The 21,763-nt window shown below is 44.9% G+C and overlaps 1 protein-coding gene and 1 long non-coding RNA gene across 6 annotated transcripts in view; one reads left to right on the forward strand and one right to left on the reverse strand.

The window, feature by feature from the left end:
* The window catches only part of ANKFN1 (ankyrin repeat and fibronectin type III domain containing 1), a 1,208,371-nt gene that overhangs the window by 685,230 nt on the left and 501,378 nt on the right, over nucleotides 1-21,763 (forward strand). The window lies entirely within an intron of this gene.
* The window catches only part of LOC135056305 (uncharacterized), a 200,501-nt gene that overhangs the window by 10,765 nt on the left and 167,973 nt on the right, over nucleotides 1-21,763 (reverse strand). Inside the window, exons 2-3 of the long non-coding RNA XR_010243946.1 lie at nucleotides 14,166-14,206; nucleotides 9,582-9,639 (exon numbers count right to left, since the gene is read on the reverse strand). This is a non-coding gene — a long non-coding RNA (uncharacterized LOC135056305). The remainder of the gene's footprint in view (nucleotides 1-9,581; nucleotides 9,640-14,165; nucleotides 14,207-21,763) is intronic.

Below are 21,763 nucleotides of genomic sequence, written 5' to 3' on the forward strand. Positions count from 1 at the left end.
TTAAAGGATGCATTTCTATATATGCGAGATGCACAGAGGGATATTTGCACTCTGGCATCAAGAGTAAGTGCGATGTCCATATCTGCCAGAAGTTGTTTATGGACACGACAGTGGTCAGGTGATGCAGATTCCAAACGGCACATGGAAGTATTGCCGTATAAAGGAGAAAAAGACAACGTCTTTTCAGCCTCAGTCCTTTCGTCCCCATAAGGGCAAGCGGTCAAAAGGCCAGTCATATCTGCCATGGGATAGAGGAAAGGGAAGAAGACTGCAGCAGGCAGCCCATTCCCAGGAACAGAAGCCCTCCACCGCTTCTGCCAAGTCCTCAGCATGACGCTGGGGCCGTACAAGCGGACTCAGGTGCGGTGGGGGGTCGTCTCAAGAGTTTCAGCACGCAGTGGGCTCACTCGCAAGTGGACCCCTGGATCCTACAAGTAGTATCCCAGGGGTACAGATTGGAAGTTCGAGACGTCTCCCCCTCGCAGGTTCCTGAAGTCTGCTTTACCAACGTCTCCCTCCGACAGGGAGGCAGTAGTGGAAACAATTCACAAGCTGTATTCCCAGCAGGTGATAATCAAAGTACCCCTCCTACAACAAGGAAAGGGGTATTATTCCACACTATATTGTGGTACTGAAGCCAGACGGCTCGGTGAGACCTATTCTAAATCTGAAATATTTGAACACTTACATAAAAAGGTTCAAATCAAGATGGAGTCACTCAGAGCAGTGATAGCGAACCAGGAAAAAGGGGACTATATGGTGTCCCGGGACAGATGCTTACCTCCATGTCCCAATTTGCCCTTCTCACCAAGGGTACCTCAGGTTCGTGGTACAGAACTGTCACTATCAGTTTCAGACGCTGCCGGTTGGATTGTCCACGGCACCCCGGGTCCTTACCAAGGTAATGGCCGAAATGATGATTCTTCTTCAAAGAAAATGGACGATCTCCTGATAAGGGCAAGGTCCAGAGAACAGTTGGAGGTCGGAGTAGCACTATCTCAAGTAGTTCTACGACAGCATGGGTGGATTCTAAATATTCCAAAACCGCAGCTGTTTCCGACGACACGTCTGCTGTTCCTAGGGATGATTCTGGACACAGTCCAGAAAAAGGTGTTTCTCCCGGAGAAGAAAGCCAGGGAGTTATCCGAGCTAGTCAGGAACCTCCTAAAACCAGGAAAAGTGTCAGTGCATCATTGCACAAGGGTCCTGGGAAAAATGGTGGCTTCTTACGAAGCGATTCCATTCGGCAGATTTCACGCAAGAACTTTTCAGTGGGATCTGCTGGACAAATGGTCCGGATCGCATCTGCAGATGCATCAGCGGATAACCTTATCGCCACGGACAAGGGTGTCTCTTCTGTGGTGGTTGCAGAGTGCTCATCTGTTAGAGGGCCGCAGATTCGGCATACAGGACTGGGTCCTGGTGACCACGGATGCCAGTCTGAGAGGCTGGGGAGCGGTCACACAGGGAAGAAACTTCCAGGGAGTATGGTCAAGCCTGGAGATGTCTCTTCACATAAATATACTGGAGCTAAGAGCGATTTACAATGCTCTAAGCCTGGCAAAACCTCTGCTTCAGGGTCAGCCGGTGTTGATCCAGTCGGACAAGATCACGGCAGTCGCCCACGTAAACAGACAGGGCGGCACAAGAAGCAGGAGAGCAATGGCAGAAGCTGCAAGGATTCTTCGCTGGGCGGAAGATCATGTGATAGCACTGTCAGCAGTGTTCATTCCGGGAGTGGACAACTGGGAAGCAGACTTCCTCAGCAGACACGATCTACACCCGGGAGAGTGGGGACTTCATCCAGAAGTCTTCCACATGATTGTGAACCGTTGGGAAAAACCAAAGGTGGATATGATGGCGTCTCGCCTCAACAAAAAACTGGACAGGTATTGCGCCAGGTCAAGAGACCCTCAGGCAATAGCTGTGGACGCTCTGGTAACACCGTGGGTGTTCCAGTCAGTGTATGTGTTTCCTCCTCTGCCTCTCATACCAAAAGTACTGAGAATTATACGGCAAAGGGGAGTAAGAACGATACTCGTGGCTCCGGATTGGCCAAGAAGAACTTGGTACCCGGAACTTCAGGAGATGCTCACGGAAGATCCGTGGCCTCTACCTCTAAGACGGGACCTGCTTCAGCAGGGACCGTGTCTATTCCAAGACTTACCGCGGCTGCGTTTGACGGCATGGCGGTTGAACGCCGAATTCTAAGGGAAAAAGGCATTCCGGAAGAGGTCATTCCTACACTGGTAAAAGCCAGGAAGGAGGTGACTGCACAACATTATCACCGCATTTGGAGAAAATATGTTGCGTGGTGTGAGGCCAGGAAGGCCCCCACGGAGGAATTTCAATTGGGTCGATTCCTACATTTCCTGAAAACAGGATTGCCTATGGGCCTCAAATTGGGGTCCATTAAGGTTCAAATTTCGGCCCTGTCGATTTTCTTCCAGAAAGAATTGGCTTCAGTTCCTGAAGTCCAGACTTTTGTAAAAGGAGTACTACATATACAGCCCCGGTTGTGCCCCCAGTGGCTCCGTGGGACCTTAATGTAGTTTTGGATTTTCTCAAATCCCATTGGTTTGAGCCACTCAAATCGGTGGATTTGAAATATCTTACATGGAAAGTAACCATGCTACTGGCCCTGGCTTCAGCCAGGAGAGTGTCAGAATTGGCGGCTTTATCGTATAAAAGCCCATATCTGATTTTCCATTCGGACAGGGCAGAACTGCGGAAGCGTCCTCAGTTTCTGCCTAAGGTGGTGTCAGCGTTTCACCTGAACCAGCCTATTGTGGTGCCTGCGGCTACTAGCGATTTGGAGGATTCCAAGTTGCTGGACGTTGTCAGGGCATTGAAAATATATATTTCAAGGACGGCTGGAGTCAGAAAATCTGACTCGCTGTTTATACTGTATGCACCCAACAAGCTGGGTGCTCCTGCTTCTAAGCAGACGATTGCTCGTTGGATTTGTAGCACAATTCAACTTGCACATTCTGTGGCAGGCCTGCCACAGCCTAAATCTGTCAAGGCCCATTCCACAAGGAAGGTGGGCTCATCCTGGGCGGCTGCCCGAGGGGTCTCGGCATTACAACTCTGCCGAGCAGCTACGTGGTCGGGGGAGAACACGTTTGTAAAATTCTACAAATTTGATACCCTGGCTAAAGAGGACCTGGAGTTCTCTCATTCGGTGCTGCAGAGTCATCCGCACTCTCCCGCCCGTTTGGGAGCTTTGGTATAATCCCCATGGTCCTGACGGAGTCCCCAGCATCCACTAGGACGTCAGAGAAAATAAGATTTTACTTACCGATAAATCTATTTCTCGTAGTCCGTAGTGGATGCTGGGCGCCCATCCCAAGTGCGGATTGTCTGCAATACTTGTACATAGTTATTGTTACAAAAAAATCGGGTTGTTATTGTTGTGAGCCGTCTGTTCAGAGGCTCCTACGTTTGTCATACTGTTAACTGGGTTCAGATCACAAGTTGTACGGTGTGATTGGTGTGGCTGGTATGAGTCTTACCCGGGATTCAAAATCCTTCCTTATTGTGTACGCTCGTCCGGGCACAGTATCCTAACTGAGGCTTGGAGGAGGGTCATAGGGGGAGGAGCCAGTGCACACCACCTGATCCTAAAGCTTTATTTTTGTGCCCTGTCTCCTGCGGAGCCGCGAATCCTCATGGTCCTGACGGAGTCCCCAGCATCCACTACGGACTACGAGAAATAGATTTATCGGTAAGTAAAATCTTATTTTCTCTGACGTCCTAAGTGGATGCTGGGACTCCGTAAGGACCATGGAGAATAGCGGCTCCGCAGGAGACTGGGCACAACTAAAGAAAGCTTTAGGACTACCTGGTGTGCACTGGCTCCTCCCACTATGACCCTCCTCCAGACCTCAGTTAGAATCTTGTGCCCGGCTGAGCTGGATGCACACTAGGGGCTCTCCTGAGCTCCTTGAAAGAAAGTATATTTTAGGTTTTTTTTTTTACAGTGAGATCTGCTGGCAACAGACTCACTGCAGCGAGGGACTAAGGGGAGAAGAAGCGAACCTACCTAACTGGTGGTAGCTTGGGCTTCTTAGGCTACTGGACACCATTAGCTCCAGAGGGATCGACCACAGGACCCGACCTCGATGTTCGGTCCCGGAGCCGCGCCGCCGGCCCCCTTACAGAGCCAGAAGCAAGAAGTGTTTCAGAAAATCGGCGGCAGAAGACTTCTGTCTTCAACAAGGTAGCGCACAGCACTGCAGCTGTGCGCCATTGCTCCTCATGCACACCTCACACTCCGGTCACTGATGGGTGCAGGGCGCTGGGGGGGGGGCGCCCTGAGGGCAATATAATATACCTTGGCTGGCAAATCATCACAATATATAGTCCCAGGGCTATATATGTGATAAATTACCCTTGCCAGAATCCATGAAAAAAGCGGGAGAAAAGTCCGCCAAAAAAGGGGCGGGGCTATCTCCCTCAGCACACTGGCGCCATTTTTTCTTCACAGTGCAGCTGGAAGACAGCTCCCCAGGCTCTCCCCTGTAGTTTTCAGGCTCAAAGGGTTAAAAAGAGAGGGGGGGCACTAAATTTAGGCGCAATATGTGTATACAAGCAGCTATTGGGGGAAAAATCACTCAGTTATAGTGTTAATCCCTGCATTATATAGCGCTCTGGTGTGTGCTGGCATACTCTCTCTCTGTCTCCCCAAAGGACTTTGTGGGGTCCTGTCCTCAGTCAGAGCATTCCCTGTGTGTGCGGTGTGTCGGTACGGCTGTGTCGACATGTTGGATGAGGAAGGTTACGTGGAGGCGGAGCAGAGGCCGATAAATGGGATGTCGCCCCCTGTGGGGCTGACACCAGAGTGGATGGATAGGTGGAAGGTATTAACCAACAATGTCAACTCCTTACATAAAAGGCTGGATGACGTAACAGCTGTGGGACAGCCGGCTTCTCAGCCCGCGCCTGCCCAGGCGTCTCAAAGGCCATCAGGGTTACCTCAGATGGCAGACACAGATGTCGGCACGGAGTCTGACTCCAGTGTCGACGAGGTTAAGACATATACAAAATCCACTAGGAACATCCGTTGCATGATCTCGGCAATGAAAAATGTGTTACACATTTCTGACATGAACCCAAGTACCACATAAAAGGGGTTTTATGTTTGGGGAGAAAAAGCAGCCAGTGTTTTGTTCCCCCATCAGATGAGTGAATGAAGTGTGTAAAGAGTGTGGGTTCCCCCGATAAGAAAATGGTAATTTCTAAATAGTTACTGCTGGCGTACCCTTTCCCGCCAGAGGATAGGTCACGTTGGGAGATATCCCCTAGGGTGGATAAGGCGCTCACACGTTTCTCAAAAAAGGTGGCACTGCCGTCTTGGGATACAGCCACTTTGAAGGAGCCTGCTGATAAAAAGCAGGAGACTATCCTGAAGTCTGTATATACACACTCAGGTGCTATACTGAGACCTGCATTTGCCTCAGCATAAATAGTGCTGCTGCAGCGTGGTCTGATACCCTGTCAGATAATATTAATACCCTAGACAGGGATAATATTTTGCTAACATAGAGCATATTAAAGACGTCGTCTTATATATGAAGGATGCACAGAGGGATATTTGCCGGCTGGCATCCAGAATTAATGCAATGTCCATTCTGCCAGGAGGGTAGTAGAGACCCGGCAGTAGACAGGTGATGCTGCCTTTAAAAGGCTCATGGAGATTCTGCCTTATAAGGGTGAGGAATTGTTTGGGGATGGTCTCTTGGACCTCGTATCCACAGCAACAGCTGGGAAGAAAATTTTTTACCTCAGGTTTCCTCACAGCCTAAGAAAGCACCGTATTTTCAGGTACAGTCCTTTCGGCTTCAGAAAAGCAAGCGGGTCAAAGGCGCTTCCTTTCTGCACAGAGACAAGGGAAGAAGGAAAAAGCTGCACCAGACAGCCAGTTCCCAGGATCAAAAATCTTCCCCCGCTTCCTCTGAGTCCACCGCATGACGCTGGAGCTCCACAGGTGGAGACAGGTGCGGTGGGGGCGCGTCTCGGGAACTTCAGGGACCAGTGGGCTTGCCCACAGGTGGATCCCTAGGTTCTGCAAGTAGTATCACAGGGATACAGGCTGGAGTTCGAGGCGACTCCCCCTCGCCGTTACCTCACATCAGCCTTGCCTGCTGCCCTCAGAGAAAGGGAGGTAGTACTGGCGGCAATTCACAAACTGTACTTCTAGCAGGTGAAATCAAGGTACCCCTCCTTCAACAAAGCCGGGGTTACTATTCCAAAATGTTGTGGTACTGAAACCAGACGGTTCGGTGAGACCCATTCTAAAATTGAAATCCTTGAACACTTATATACGAAGGTTCAAGTTCAAAATGGAATCGCTCAGGGCGATTATTGCAAGCCTGGAGAATTTCATGGTATCACTGGACATCAAGGATGCTTACCTGCATGTCCCTATTTACCCTCTTCACCAGGAGTACCTCAAAATTGTGGTACAGGATGGTCATTACCAATTTCAGACGTTGCCGTTGGTCTGTCCCCGGCACCGAGGGTATTTACCAAGGTAATGGCCGAAATCATTATCCCGTGCTTGGACGATCTCCTTATAAAGGCGAGGTCCAGGGAGCAGTTGTTCGTCGGAGTAGCACTATCTCGGGAAGTGCTACAACAGCACGGCTGGATTCTGAATATTCCAAAGTCGCAGCTGGTTCCTACGACGTGTCTACTGTTCCTGGGTATGGTTCTGGACACAGAACAGGATAAAAAGGGTTTCTCCCGGAGGAGAAGTCCTAGGAGTTGTCGTCTCTAGACAGAGACCTCCTAATACAAATACAGGTGTCGGTGCATCAATGCACGCGAGCCCTGGGAAAGATGGTAGCTTCTTACGAAGAAATTCCATTCACCAGGTCCCATGCAAGGATCTTCCAGTGGGATCTGTTGGACAAGTGGTCCGGGTCGCATCTTCAGATGCATCGGCGGATAACCCTGTCTCCAAGGGCCAGGGTGTCGCTGTTGTGGTGGCTGCAGAGTGCTCATCTTCTAGGGGGCCGCAGATTCGGCATACAGGACTGGGTCCTGGTGACCACGGATGCCAGCCTTCGAGGCTGGGGGGCAGTCACACAGGGAAGAAACTTCCAAGGACTATGGAAAAGTCAGGAGACTTCCCTACATATAAATATTCTGGAACTAAGGGCCATTTACAATGCCCTAAGTCAGGCTAGACCCCTCCTTCAACACCGGCCAGTGCTGATCTAGTCAGACAACATCACGGCGGTCGCTCATGTAAACCGACAGGGCGGCACATGAAGCAGGATGGCGATGGCAGAAGCCACAAGGATTCTCCGATGGGCGGAAAATCATGTGTTAGCACTGTCAGCAGTGTTCATTCCCGGAGTGGACAACTGGGAAGCAGACTTTCTCAGCAGACACGACCTCCACCCGGGAGAGTGGGGACTTCATCCAGAAGTCTTCCAAATGATTGTACACCATTGGGAAAGGCCACAGGTGGACATGATGGCGTCCCGCCTCAACAAAAAGCTACAAAGATATTGCGCCAGGTCAAGGGACCCTCAGGCGATAGCTGTGGACGCTCTGGTAACACCGTGGGTGTACCAGTCGGTGTATGTGTTCCCTTCTCTGCCTCTCTTACCCAGGGTAATGAGAATAATAAGAAGGAGATGAGTAAGAACTATACTCATTGTTCCGGATTGGCCAAGAAGAGCTTGGTACCCAGAACTCCAAGAAATGATCTCAGAGGACCCATGGCCTCTGCCGCTCAGACAGGACCTGCTGCAGCAGGGGGCCTGTCTGTTCCAAGACGTACCGCGGCTGCGTTTGACGGCATGGCGGTTGAACGCCGGATCCTGAAGGAAAATGGCATTCCGGAGGAAGTTATCCCTACGCTAATTAAAGCTAGGAAAGAAGTGAACGCAAACCATTATCACCGCATATGGCGGAAATATGTTGCGTGCTGTGAGGCCAGGAAGGCCCCAAAGGAGGAATTTCAGCTAGGTTGATTTCTGCACTTCCTACAGTCAGGGTGACTATGGGCCTAAAATTGGGTTCCATTAAGGTCCAGATTTCGGCTCTATCGATTTTCTTCCAAAATAGAACTGGCTTCACTGCCTGAAGTTCAGACTTTTGTAAAGGGAGTGCTGCATAGTCAATGTGGTGTTGGATTTCCTGAAGTCGCATTGGTTTGAGCCACTTAAATCCGTGGAGCTACAATACCTCACGTGGAAAGTGGTCATGCTGTTGGCCTTGGCGTCGGCCAGGCGTGTATCAGAATTGGTGGCTTTGTCATGCAAAAGCCCTTATCTGATTTTTTATATGGATAAGGCTTAATTGAGGACTCGTTCCCAATTCCTTCCTAAGGTGGTATCAGTTTTTCATGTGAACCAACCTATTGTGGTGCCTGCGGCTACTTGGGACTTGGAGGATTCCAAGTTACTGGACGTAGTCAGGGCCCTGAAAAGTATATGTTTCCAGGACGGCTGGAGTCAGGAAAACTGACTCGCTATTTATCCTGTATGCACCCAACAAGCTGGGTGCTCCTGCTTCTAAGCAGACTATTGCTCGCTGGATCTGTAGCACGATTCAACTTGCACATTCTGCGGCTGGACTGCCGCACCTAAATCTGTACAAGCCCATTCCACGAGGAAAGGGGCTCTTCTTGGGCGGCTGCCCGAGGGGTCTCGGCTTTACAAATTTGCCGAGCTGATACTTGGTCGGGTTCAAACATTTTTGCAAGAGTCTACAAGTTTGATACCCTGGCTGAGGAGGACCTAGAGTTTGCTCATCCGGTGCTGCAGAGTCATCCGCACTCTCCCGCCCGTTTGGGAGCTTTGGTATAATCCCCATGGTCCTTACGGAGTCCCAGCATCCACTTAGGACGTCAGAGAAAATAAGATTTTACTCACCGGTAAATCTATTTCTCGTAGTCCGTAGTGGATGCTGAGCGCCCATCCCAAGTGCGGATTGTCTGCAATACTTGTTTATAGTTATTGCCTAACTAAAGGGTTATTGTAGAACCATCTGTTGAGAGGCTCAGTTATATTTCATACTGTTAACTGGGTATAGTATCACGAGTTATACGGTGTGATTGGTGTGGCTGGTATGAGTCTTACCCGGGATTCAAAATCCTTCCTTATTGTGTCAGCTCTTCCGGGCACAGTATCCTAACTGAGGTCTGGAGGAGGGTCATAGTGGGAGGAGCCAGTGCACACCAGGTAGTCCTAAAGCTTTCTTTAGTTGTGCCCAGTCTCCTGCGGAGCCGCTATTCCCCATGGTCCTTACGGAGTCCCAGCATCCACTACGGACTACGAGAAATAGATTTACCGGTGAGTAAAATCTTATTTTCTATGTTTCACGTGAAAATGGATTCGTTTTGTGTCTATTTTCCTCTGTTCTGTGTCAGCCATTGTTCCGTGTGTCCTCTGAGTCTGCATTTAAAATATGTACCCCCCTCTTTTGCGTCTGTCATTTTACCATCTGCCTCCCCTTCTTTACAGCATGTCAGTATTCTTCAGTATTCTCATTTATTTACATATTAGGGAGAAGAAAAATAGACATTTCTATTTCTATGATTCCGTGCATGATTGAATTCTTACCACTGAAGCCCCTAAGAATGTACATCCTACTGTATATACAGTATTTCAGCCGCCTTTCCTGTTGATAGACAGAAAACATGAGTACTTTACTCATAGTCTGAAGTGGTTACAGATCTGAAGATAAAGTATACATATCCTTTGGAAAAGTGTTGCTTTTTTTTGTGCATATACTAAAGTTCTCATGCAGGGTAAAAGAAGTGTAATGAGCATCATATGTCAATGCAATACTTGCGTTTTTGCATGTGAGAATATGAATTTTAACAGTGGTACATAAAATGCTGAAGTGCTGATTACCCGTTGCTCCTGATTCCTATTAGCTAGAGGATTCCTGATCGTGCCACCTAATTTTCTCCCTAATAGAACAACTAGGCACCTAAATAAGCTTCCTGTAAAAGGTACATTACAGTATCTGGCAGCAGTCATCTACCACATGAAAAAAACACATTCCCCAAGGGCCCTGCTTGGCTTGGAATGGTCCAGTTGCAGAGACTTACAGTATTATGACCCCATGATGTCTTGCCTATTTTTTCAGGCTCAAAAATGCACCCAGTGGACTATAGGGCAGCAGAAATGATAGGCATAAGGAAAAATGCCTGTCACATTATCAAACATTATCTTACAGATTTTTAGTTTTGAAACATATACAGTATATGTTTTAAATGTTATTAGTAAGCATTTCTAACAACCTGCATTTTGGGTCTAAGAGTCAAATATGAGAAAAATCTTTTTTTTTTTTTTTTTTTTTTGTTTGCCTGCTTCATAAATTAGTTTGTTATACCTCTCTGGTTGTTGTGTTTGTGTAGCAATTTAAGGCCAATTTGCTTATGTGTAATTGTGGTCTGACCGCCTTTTAAATTATTTCCAAATTTGTTATCTAGGGGGCCCGTTTTAAGTGGTGCTAGTTAAACATGTCATTAAGGGAAAGGCTAAATAAAAAAAAGTCATGCTTAAGACAGAAAAAGGAAATGGTTTTATTTTGTGGTTAGAAGGAATAATTTGCTGCAAGTTGAAAGAATTTCAAATATTGCATTTTTTTTCGCCAATTGTTTATAAATCACATTTTAAGTTAATTAAGATGAATCTGGGACTGGACGAGGTGGGAAAAATAATTAAACACACCAAAAATTTGTTCTTTGAAGCGGTATGTGGTTTATTTGTATTTCCGACTAAATTACAGCTGAGGGAGAGAATTAGTTGAGACATAATTCTTGGATAAACTGTGTCTTATCCTAAATGCTCCATATTAGTTTTCAGGCAGCTGAAAGACATTCTTCAACTTTCAGCTGATACTTTGATGGCGAAAGAATAAAGTTTGACTGTTAAAGCTCTTTGGAGCCAGTGTTATCATGAACAGACATCCACCAAAAAAAGAGATTTAAAGGAGAACGTAGCTCTGGTGTCGAGGTATGTGTATGAAGAAGCTCAATGAGAGTCAGACGTGCTCATCTCATCCAAATTAATAACAAAAAGTCTGAGTTAATTAAGTTTTTCCCTATTAGTTATTTTTATAAAATGTATTTTAGTCACTTTTTTGTCAGAAATACTTTTACTGTACAGTTTATTCTGTATATTAAATATTCAGTACCTCTCATTATCTTGTTTTAAAAAGGGAATATAAATATGAGTTTTATAAAATGCCAAATGCAATCTAATCAAGTATGGTAACTGTATCATGAGAGGGAGGTGAATGTAAAACAGTATTACGGCATGGTGGTAATGCTTTCTTACATCACTGGGGGCATTAGTTCAATTCTGACCAGGACCAGTCAGTGTGGAGCTTGTATGTACCCTGTGTTTTTTTTGGACTTCCTTTTGTTACTCCAGTTTCTTTCTACAATGCAAAAACAAACTGGTAGGTTAGATGGATATTGATAAAGTGAACCATGCTATTTGGTAGGGAATGTAGACTGTACTCTAAGGGTGAAGATCTACAGTGTCTAAGCAGACAGTCAATAGGTTCACACCATATGGTCGGCATTTATTAGGGTCAACAGGTGCAAAAGTTTAACTAGGTGAAAAGGTCTACATGAAAATGGTCGACACACAAATGGTTGACACAAGTTTTTTCCAGTTTTTTGGGTATCTTGTATTTTTGGTAGTATGTAACCACCATCCGTACTAATGTATACCCTTGTGGGCTCACTTCACTTGCCGCCGTTCAGGCAAGGCTACCATTTCCAAAGAGTAATCCACGTGGATAATCAAGCAAATGTTGGGAAAATATGAAAAAAAAATGTGTCAGCCATTTGTGTGTCACCCCTGATGTAGACCTTTTGAACCTGTCAACATTTTCTACCTGTCAACCTTTCACATGTTGACATTTTGTACATGTCAACGTAATGTATGTTGACCATATGGGGGTAAATTTACTAAGATGGGAGTTCTATTTAAGATGGGATGTTCCCCATAGCAACCAATCAGATTCCAGTTATTATCTTCTAGAAGGTGCTAGATAAATGAGATGTAGAATCTGATTGGTTGCTATGGGCAACATCCCATCTTAAATAGAATTCCTATCTTAGTAAATTTACCCCATGGTGTCTATCTATTGACTGTGTCTACCTAGACACTGTAGATCTATTATCCAGATACTGTAATCACAAGATTCAATGAGGAATGGATTGAAGTGAATGATTACATAAACTCTGATCAGCTCTGTGCAATATGATCCATTAAAAACAATTATAATATTAATAATACTGCATTATGCAATTTGCATCTAACACAATACACATATGACTGCCTGGGGAAAGGGGGGATTATTGAAATCTGAACTAATAAGATAAATGCCAGCAGTCTGATTGATATTTCTATTTCCAAAATGATTCATAAAACTTCTTTACATTTACTCATCTGTAATCTGTACTCTATAGATACGGCTATGTGCAATGCGTAACTATCGGCAATCACAATCAGTTGCAGCTTCTTTATTTGCACAAGTAATTTTTGCCTAGTGCTATTCGATGTACATGCACACATTCGGCCCACAGAGCTCTCTCTGTAAAATTAGTTTCAATAGATTTTCTGCCTTCAGGATCCATCTAAAAATGTGCAGAGTGAAAAGTCACCTCCATGCCCAGCCTGCTAACCAGAGTCGGACTAGCCCACAGGGGAACAGAGGAAACCCCCGGTGGGCCCCACTGCCTGTGGCCCTTACTCCTCCTAGGTTCCAGACTCTATACTAGTGTACTTAAATTATGCATTATACATATGTTACATTATACTTCACAAGTGGAGGATTCATCAGTGATGGTCAGTTTAACTGGATTGTGCAAAATGCATCAAATGAATTTCTACCACCTCAAAGGAAGTTGTTTTGTTTAGAGGGTTTCAAGGTCTGAAACACACATTTATTAACAGATGATTCGTTTTTATATTGATTTTTAAATCTTAGTAATTGTTTGTTTTAGCCCTGGAAGCAAAACATTAATTTAGATTACTTTTTCATCTACTTAAAATCAATGAAAATCGACTAGTAAATATACCCCTTAGTCATTGCTTGTGGGGGCTATCTATGTCTACCACAGCTTGAATTAACATGCCCACGTGTGCAATAATTTTACTTAGCGTGACTATTCGCGCTCTCAATTACCGCAAAATTTAATTGTAAAAAGTGGTCATGTGGTAATATTCTATGATGTTAGATGTGGGGTAAAATGGAAAACATCAGCCTGTACCCCCAAAAAGTGCAAACTAGCCTCGAATAACAGTATAGAAGCTTATTAGTGGCCAAATGTAAAGTAATTGGGGTTCTTAAAATGTGTCAAATGGCAGATTTTTGCATTTTTAATAATATTGGAAAATTATAGTGTGCAAGTGTTTTTCAGCAAAGTAAATTCTCTACATTAACTTAGGGTGCATAAAAAAGCCACTTTAAAACAATTGTTAAAAAAAACCTGGAACTCCCTCCTGCAAGTCTAAGAACATCTGCCCCATATACCTGTCCCACAGCAATTAACCCTTTATTCTGCACTTTGCAAAATATCACCCCAAAAATTACATCATTATTAGCCAAATGAAGTTAATTGAAATCTTCGCAGTGCTTGGGGGTTCCCAGGGGTTCTGATCCAGGGGGGTCATTCCGATTTGATCGCTCGCTACGGATTTTCGCAGCGCAGTGATTATGGCAGAACGGGCTAATCTGCACATGCGTATGCACCGCAATGTGCAGGTGCGTCGTACAAGTACAAAGAGCTTTGTGGTTTTGCACAGGTTCTAGCGACGCTTCCAGTCGCACTGGCGGACGCAAGGAGATTGACAGGAAGTGGGAGTTTCTGGGTGTCAACTGACCGTTTTCTAAGAGTGTTTGGAAAAATGCAGGCGTGGCCGGGCGTTTGCTGGGTGAGTATCTGATGTCAATACCGTGTCACTCATCGCAGCAATCATTGCACAGAATAAGTAACTACAGGGCTGGTCTTGTTCTGCACAAAATGTGTTTGCTGCCGCTCGGCTGCACAGTCGTTCACACTCCTGCAAAGTGAAAATACACTCCCCCGTGGGCGGCGACTATGCATTTGCAAGGCGGCTAAAAGTAGCTACTGAGCGATCAACTTGGAATAAGGGCTCAAGTCCCATCATATTTACCTTAAAATAGGAATTTCCCAATCTTTTCATCTGCACAGGGGCTGCAAGAAAAATTTTGGGAAGTTATTGCGGTTAATTTTATACACCAAAATTGACATATACTTGCAGCCGGCTGCATTAAAGATGCATTTAGCCGTGTTAAACAGGTTAATGTGGCTAACTGAATATGCCCTCATGTCTATAGAAAGCAGAGGCGTAACTAGGGTTTTTTGGAACCCAGGGCAAGATGAAGAGCGGCGACCCCCCCCCAAAAGAAAACCCATAAAATAAACTATGTGTGCTATCCAAAGGTGCATACTGAAAAAGAAGGGGCATGGTCACATACCAGAAGGGGCATGGCCAACATGACTATCACCTACCCCCTGTGTCGCCTCTCAGCACACTATCACCTCCCCCTGCATCGTCTCTCACCCCCTGCATCGTCTCTCAGCACACTATCACCTACCCCTTGTGTCATCTCTCAGCACACTATCACCTACCCCCTGTGTCATCTCTCAGCACACTATCAACTACCCCTTGTGTCGTCTCTCACCACACTATCACCTACCCCTTGTGTCGTCTCTCAGCACACTATCACCTACCCCTTGTGTCGTCTCTCAGCACACCTTCATTCAATTTTTGCACATTACGGCAGTAGAGTTCACTATTTACACAGTACACAGGTAGAGTCCCCTTTTTACACAGTACGCAGGCAGAGACCCCTTTTTACACAGTACACAGATAGAGTCCCCTTTTTACACAGTACATAGGCCCTTTTTACACAGTACGCAGACAGAGTCCCCTTTTTACACAGTACGCAGCCAGAGTCCCCTTTTTACACAGTACACACAGTGCCAGATACACATTGCCCGACCGTGACAGATACACATTACTCCACAGTGCCAGATACACATTACCCCACAGTGCCAGATACACATTACCCCACAGTGCCAGATACACAAATGCCACACAGGGCCAGATACACATTACCCCACAGTGCCAGATACACATTACCCCACAGTGCCAGATACACAAATGCCCCACAGTGCCAGATACATATTACCCCACAGTGCCAGAAACACGTTGCCCCACAGTGCAGATGCACAAATGCCCCACAGTGCCAGATGCACAAATGCCCCACAGTGCCAGATACATATTACCCCACAGTGCCAGATACATATTACCCCACAGTGCCAGATACGCATTGTCCCATAGTGCCAGATACACAAATTCCTCACAGTGCCAGATACATATTACTCCACAGTGCCAGATACATATTACCCCATAGTGCCAGATATACAAGTGCCCCACATTGCCAGATACACAAATGCCCCACAGTGCCAGATACATATTACCCCACAGTACCAGATACATATTACCCCACAGTGCCAGATACACATTGTCCCACAGTGCCAGATACACATTGCCCCACAGTGCCAGATACACGTTGCCCCACAGTGCCAGATACAAATTACCCCACAGTGCCAGATACACAAATGCCCCACAGTGCCAGATACACATTGACCCACAGAGCCAGATGCACATTGCTCCACAGTGCCAGATGCACATTGCCCCACAGTGCCAGATACACAAATGCCCCACAGTGCCAGATACATATTATCCCACAGTGTCAGATACATATTACCCCACAATGCCAGATACATATTGCCCCACAGGGCCAGAGATGCATTGCTCCACAGTGCCAGATACATATTCCCCCCCCATGCTCAACGCTGCTTTCTGCTATGTGAGGGGAGGAGAGCGCAGCACCTCTCCTGCCCCTCAATGTTCCATGAAGTCCGGTCTCCAGCGGCGGGTATCTTGGCACCGGTTTGTTAGCCAATCGGAGCTTGCGGACCGGTAGCCAATCGGGAGCCGGTCCGCAAGCTCTGATTGGCTAACAAACCAAACCAATAAGACTCGCCCCGCCGCCGCCGGAGACCAGACACTGAGCATATTGAGAGGCAGGAGAGGCAATGCGCTCTCCTCCCCTCACATAGCAGCGGGATGGCCCGGGGGCAGAGCAATAGTAGCAGGGGCGAGTGGGCATGATTCCCTGGCCACCGGCGGCGCCACCCTCTGCTGGGCCTGCAAGGCGCCCAGGGCACGTGCCCTGCTCGAGCCCCCTTAGTTACACCTCTGATAGAAAGTCATAATATTAATCATACAATAGACAATCAGCAAGGTTTATGAGGTAATGGATTATAAGCAGTGAGACGTGGCCATTTGACTAATGATTGGTCAATTTGGAGCATTTTCAGTGGAGTGAAAAAAGGTCAGAAGTCAGACTGCAGAGATTTAAAAAATAGTGGGTGTAGAGATAGTGATAGACAAAACCATTGTGTCACAACTGAGGGCTGGCACTGGTGGTGGGAAGCCTCAATTGCAGGGGCTGATGGATAGCTGATCTTAGGAAGTGAGATGAAACTCCTAGACATGCAGAGCAGCTGCAGCACCAAAGCTCGAAGGCGTGACCACGACAACTGGAAATAACTTTTAAGACTTTTATTAAACTTATACCACAGTGGTTATTTGTAAAAGGTATAAGACAGTTCTTGAGAGTCTCTGAGTGTTGCCGAATGAGACCGGTGCCCAAGGAACTTAGCTGGAAGTGCTTGTGGATGCTGGGGATCGCAGATGTAGCACTGAGATGATATGTGTTGATATGAATGGTATTAGTAGCAAAGTACTGATAGGAAATATAAACCAGGCACTGGAAGCTGCTGGTGGGAGCTGATAGTAGAACAGAGTGCAAAGGCAGGGAAGTCAGGCTGCACCGCAAGGTGTTAAACTGGTGCTGGTCTCTGGAGAACTGAAGACTGGAACATTCACAGCAGAGGAGAGACTGGAATCACTGGAATGACAAATTAAGCACTGACAGCTTCCTGGTTGCTGGGACAGGATATTTATACCTGCTGGGAAGCAGGCATTGGTTGACAATTACCCCAGGCTCCAGCAGCACAGCAGATTGGTGGAAAGAGTAACATGTGATTACATCCAACATGGCTGCACCCATGACAGAATTTGAAGGGGAAAAGAACCATGTGCCAAACTACAATGGCGGCGAAGGCCTCGGTAACAGAAGGCTCCACACTCTTTCACACACACAGCGGCATAGGGATAGCGACGGCAGCCGCAGTGCAGAGAGAACGTCACCTTCAGCTCCAATGCCGTAAAATCGTCCACGGCGGGACTGAGAACACCATACTGGTAGTAAGTGACATCATTGAGAAGGCCGCTGAGCCAGCGCTGTGGAACAACAAACAAGGTAATGTAAACAATACACCACCTAGCAAGCTGAACCCCCAGCCCTGGAACGCTGAGCCAATCTCAGGAGGCACGTAACTGGCAGAAAATGTCTAGTTACCCGGATTGTGACACATTGTTAATGTTTGGAAGTGATGGGGAGCATGGAAATAAGTAGTTTATTGATGTAGTTTTGGACTGATATTGCCAACGTTCATCAGTAGGAGGATGTTGAGTGATTGAGGGGGACATTTACTAAGCAGTGATAAGAGCGGAGAAGTGAGCCAGTGGAGAAGTTGCCTCAACCAATCAGCAGCTCTGTATAAATTTACAGTATGCAAATTATAGATGTTACTTCAGTGCTGATTGGTTGACATGGGCACTTCTCCACTGGCTCACTTCTCCACTCTTATCACCGCTTAGTAAATGTCCCCCTAAGTGGGGATGAATGGCAGGAATGAAGGGGATCGTAAGTCTGAGATGTTAAGGTGAGTGGAAGAATGGGAGCATACAGGGGGTAAAAGAGTGGAGTGAGTTGGTAGGTTTGGGAACATAATGTTACAAAAGTAAACAATTACGTCATTTTCTAATGCAAACACACATATTCTAATTCTCATTTCAGCTTTTATATTTACACCAGAAAAGTGCTTTATGGTTACAACTGCAAAACTGAGGGTCTGGCTAGAAAAGTACATGTTGGAAAGTATAATAATGTTATGTCATATTCCAGCTTTCTTTGACTTGAAGACCATTCACTTATAACATATTTGTGTGCCTATAACTGCGCTCTGTATTACAGCATGTCACTGTATTACACTGCTGCCGTAACGCAAGCGCAGTCTACTGATAATTGCTTAGTTGCGACACCATCAAAGTTGAGACCACATCTGAATCAGGTCCAATGTTGCTGACACCCCCCACACCAACAACTTAATGCACAGATCCATGAGCTTCCTTTCACAAAAATATGCAGGTGGTGTCACAAAGACCATATACACTGTGGGACAGGCTTATAAATTACCCTTAAACTCAGCATATTGCATTCACTGGAAAAAATGTTGGATCAGAACTGCTGTACTCGCTGTACTAGATCTTAGAGTTGTCTGCGGAAAAAGACTCCAAGCACAAATTTCATGCCCCTATTCAGTTAAATCAGTCCTTCATTCACTCTGTGACCATCAAGGTCAGACCCGTCCACAGGGGTATAGAGGAAACCCCCGGTGGGCTACACTACCTAGAGGCCCACCTCTACCTCTAGGGATCTGGTTCCAGACTGTGCACTAATTATACATTATACACGTTACATTATACTGCACAGTACTATGGTGTAGTCACTACAGTGCATTGCTGTTATTAATGTGGTACATTATCATGCATGCAGTAGCATTATTTACTATCTATGTTTATCAAGGGGCCAAGACCATCCACTCTCTAATGGTTAGCCAAGCCTCTGTGGTGACTGGCCACACCTCCTCTGGAGACTGGCCACACCCCTGAGCATGGGCCCCTACCAATGCATTCCCCCTGCGGGCCTTTCATGCCCCAGTCCGACACTGGTGACCATTATTAGAACTTTAGTGAGTTGGTAAGTGGCAGCTAAACCACTAGATACAGCTGTAATATCGAATCTGCTCTAAAGTACCTTAGCAGCAATATTGTTATAGCATGTCTTGACCTGCTGCAATGTAAAGTCTGAATACTTTAATGTCAAACCAATGCTAACATATGTAATTGTAAGAGAAGAAAAAAATATATAAAAAATAGTATTAATAACTGGTTTCTTTAAAACATCTACTGCAGAAAACATAAAGTTATGTCTTTGCCCAGCATCCTGAGTTTGCACTATACTTATAACTACTGCCACTAAAAGGGGTTAATTCAGTGGTTCTCAAACTGTGTGCCGTGACAACCTGGGGTGCCGCGGGACACTTGCAGGGGTGCTTGGGTTGGTGGTCCAGGACTAAATCAAAATATTTTTGGTCAATTAATAGACAAAACCAGAGTTGGTGGCTGTCAATTTTTCAAATATGTGCCCAAACAGAAGCAAATCCTGTCCCTCACCATACAACTGTACCTAAGGATGACCTATAAATACAATTTACTTCATTACATTTTTCTTTCTCAATAAGAAACTTTTGGCTTAGGGGTGCTGGGAAAGAAATTCTGATACTCTAGGGCGCTGTGATTCAAAAAAGTTTGGGAACCACTTGGTTAGTTAACGAACAGAAAAACAAAAAACAATCACTCACTTCAATCTCAATCACTCACTTGAATCATATAGCACACAACACAATCCTTTCTTCATTGAACTTGGAGTATGCACATGTCATACAAATAATACATGAATATTAGAGCCATCTTATAGCTATACTTCTCTGCAAGGTATTTATTATTTGGCAACTATAGTTATACCACTATTATATTTCATCTTTCTGGATGAGACCTTGGTAAAATCAGGTCAGGTAGCATAATGTCAACATTCTCTATTTCTGTAAGAGGTTTTTTTTTTCTAGTGCAACTACATAACTAAATTATCCTTTAAAACCACAATCGAGAAGAAGATTGATGAACAAAAGCAAGAATATAGACGGTCTGATAAATGATGCTGTCACACAAAACGAGTGCCCCATATATTAAAAAAGAGGTAATCCTCTAAAAAAAGACTAATCATTACTTGGTTAATATATAAAAATGTTATTTAATACTGTAGGCTGGGAGTGAATGAATAGCTGATCTTTGAAGAAGGAAAACAAACTTCACTAAATAGCCGGGTACTAAAATAAAAATAATTGAAACCATGCTTCGTCTATACGGGTTGGATCAGTCAGTGATTCTTGGATGCAGACTATTATGACTAAATCATCCAGGGACTATCTTGTTTTCATATGTCTAATCTTCTGGAAAAAGTCTTCTGGAAATAAAGTCATTCATTTATCTTTATAATACCATAGAATCTTGCATGACTAAACTATCGTGATTACTTTGTTTGATAGTATATTGAATTGCATAACATATACATTTGTTTCCTAATAATATCTAAATATGGTCAAGTAGTTTCTAGTACACAAACATGAAAACAAATGTATAAGCTACAGAGCCAAACGGAAACATTTTCAATTGTAAGTTGAAACACATTTTAAGTTTAGATACATTTAACAGTTATATGGTACAGTAAATATGGTTATCCGCACATACAGTACAAACAATAGTGGCTGCAGAATCTATAGTTGTATAGCAAATACTTCTTCAATGAAGGGTCAATTTAGCAAGCAAGTTTTTTCTTAAACCATGCTGAATTTAATGTTTCCACATGATTAAAGTATCACAGCTACTGTGTGTAAAAAAAGGCTTAACGGAGAAGATAACGCAATTATGTTCTCTGTTAATGCCCAACTACAACATCACATTGTAGATTGCAAACCATTACTCTCTACAACACTCAACGTTTTCTATTATTCAGGTAGCAGGATTTTTTTTTAAAATTCTTTAAGGTTTACCTCAGTGGTTCCCAAGCTGTCCTGAATCACGGTGCCCTAAAGTACCAGCATATTTTTCACGGCATCCTTAGAATAAAAGTTAGATTTTAGGTAAATGTATAAAAAATATGAAATGAAGTAAATTGTGGTAACCTGCCAGTTATGTGGGGTGTACAGAATTGTGCCTCCGATTGTCCACACGCTTCATGATTGGCAGCCACAAGCACTGGTTTTGGCTTATCACTTTGACCATAATTAATTTGATTTGGTCCTGGACCTTCAACCCAAGGCACTCCTGCAAGAGCCTCGCGGCACCCAAGGGTGCCTAGGCACACAATTTGAGAACCACTGGTTTACCTTATAGAATGCCATCTGAGAATGGTAACAGAGGTAAAATGGAAAGTTACAGAAATACAATGTTATAAAGTAAATAAATATAACTGAATTAGACAAACGCACAATGAGGAACATTTCTGCAGCGCAAAACATTAACTGCGGAACACAAATCCAGCTATGGACCTGTGTGTTCATCAACTACATCTTGATTTCCATCATAACACAAGCATTTATGAAGCAGAGTTTTTAATGGGCAACCAGAGGAATTGAATCGGATAGCCAGCCTGGTGCTCATAGTTGTGCAATGCCACATGTAATAAAGGCACTGCCCATATCCCCTTATTCTCATGGTTAATTTAAGCTATAAATGAGGCTAAACCAAGCAGAAGAAAATTAATTGTTTATATTTTTGAATAGGGTACATCTAAAGTGATAAGAGGAGTTATCAGAACAGATATTTGGGGGTAAATGTACTAAAAAATCGTGTTTCCCAGAGAAGGCATTTTAGCGCTTGTTTAGGATTTTTTTTCAAGCTCAGACTACTAAAGCTAAACATGAGAG

This window comes from Pseudophryne corroboree, chromosome 3, assembly GCF_028390025.1.
Source record: "Pseudophryne corroboree isolate aPseCor3 chromosome 3, aPseCor3.hap2, whole genome shotgun sequence".
NCBI lineage: Eukaryota > Metazoa > Chordata > Amphibia > Anura > Myobatrachidae > Pseudophryne > Pseudophryne corroboree.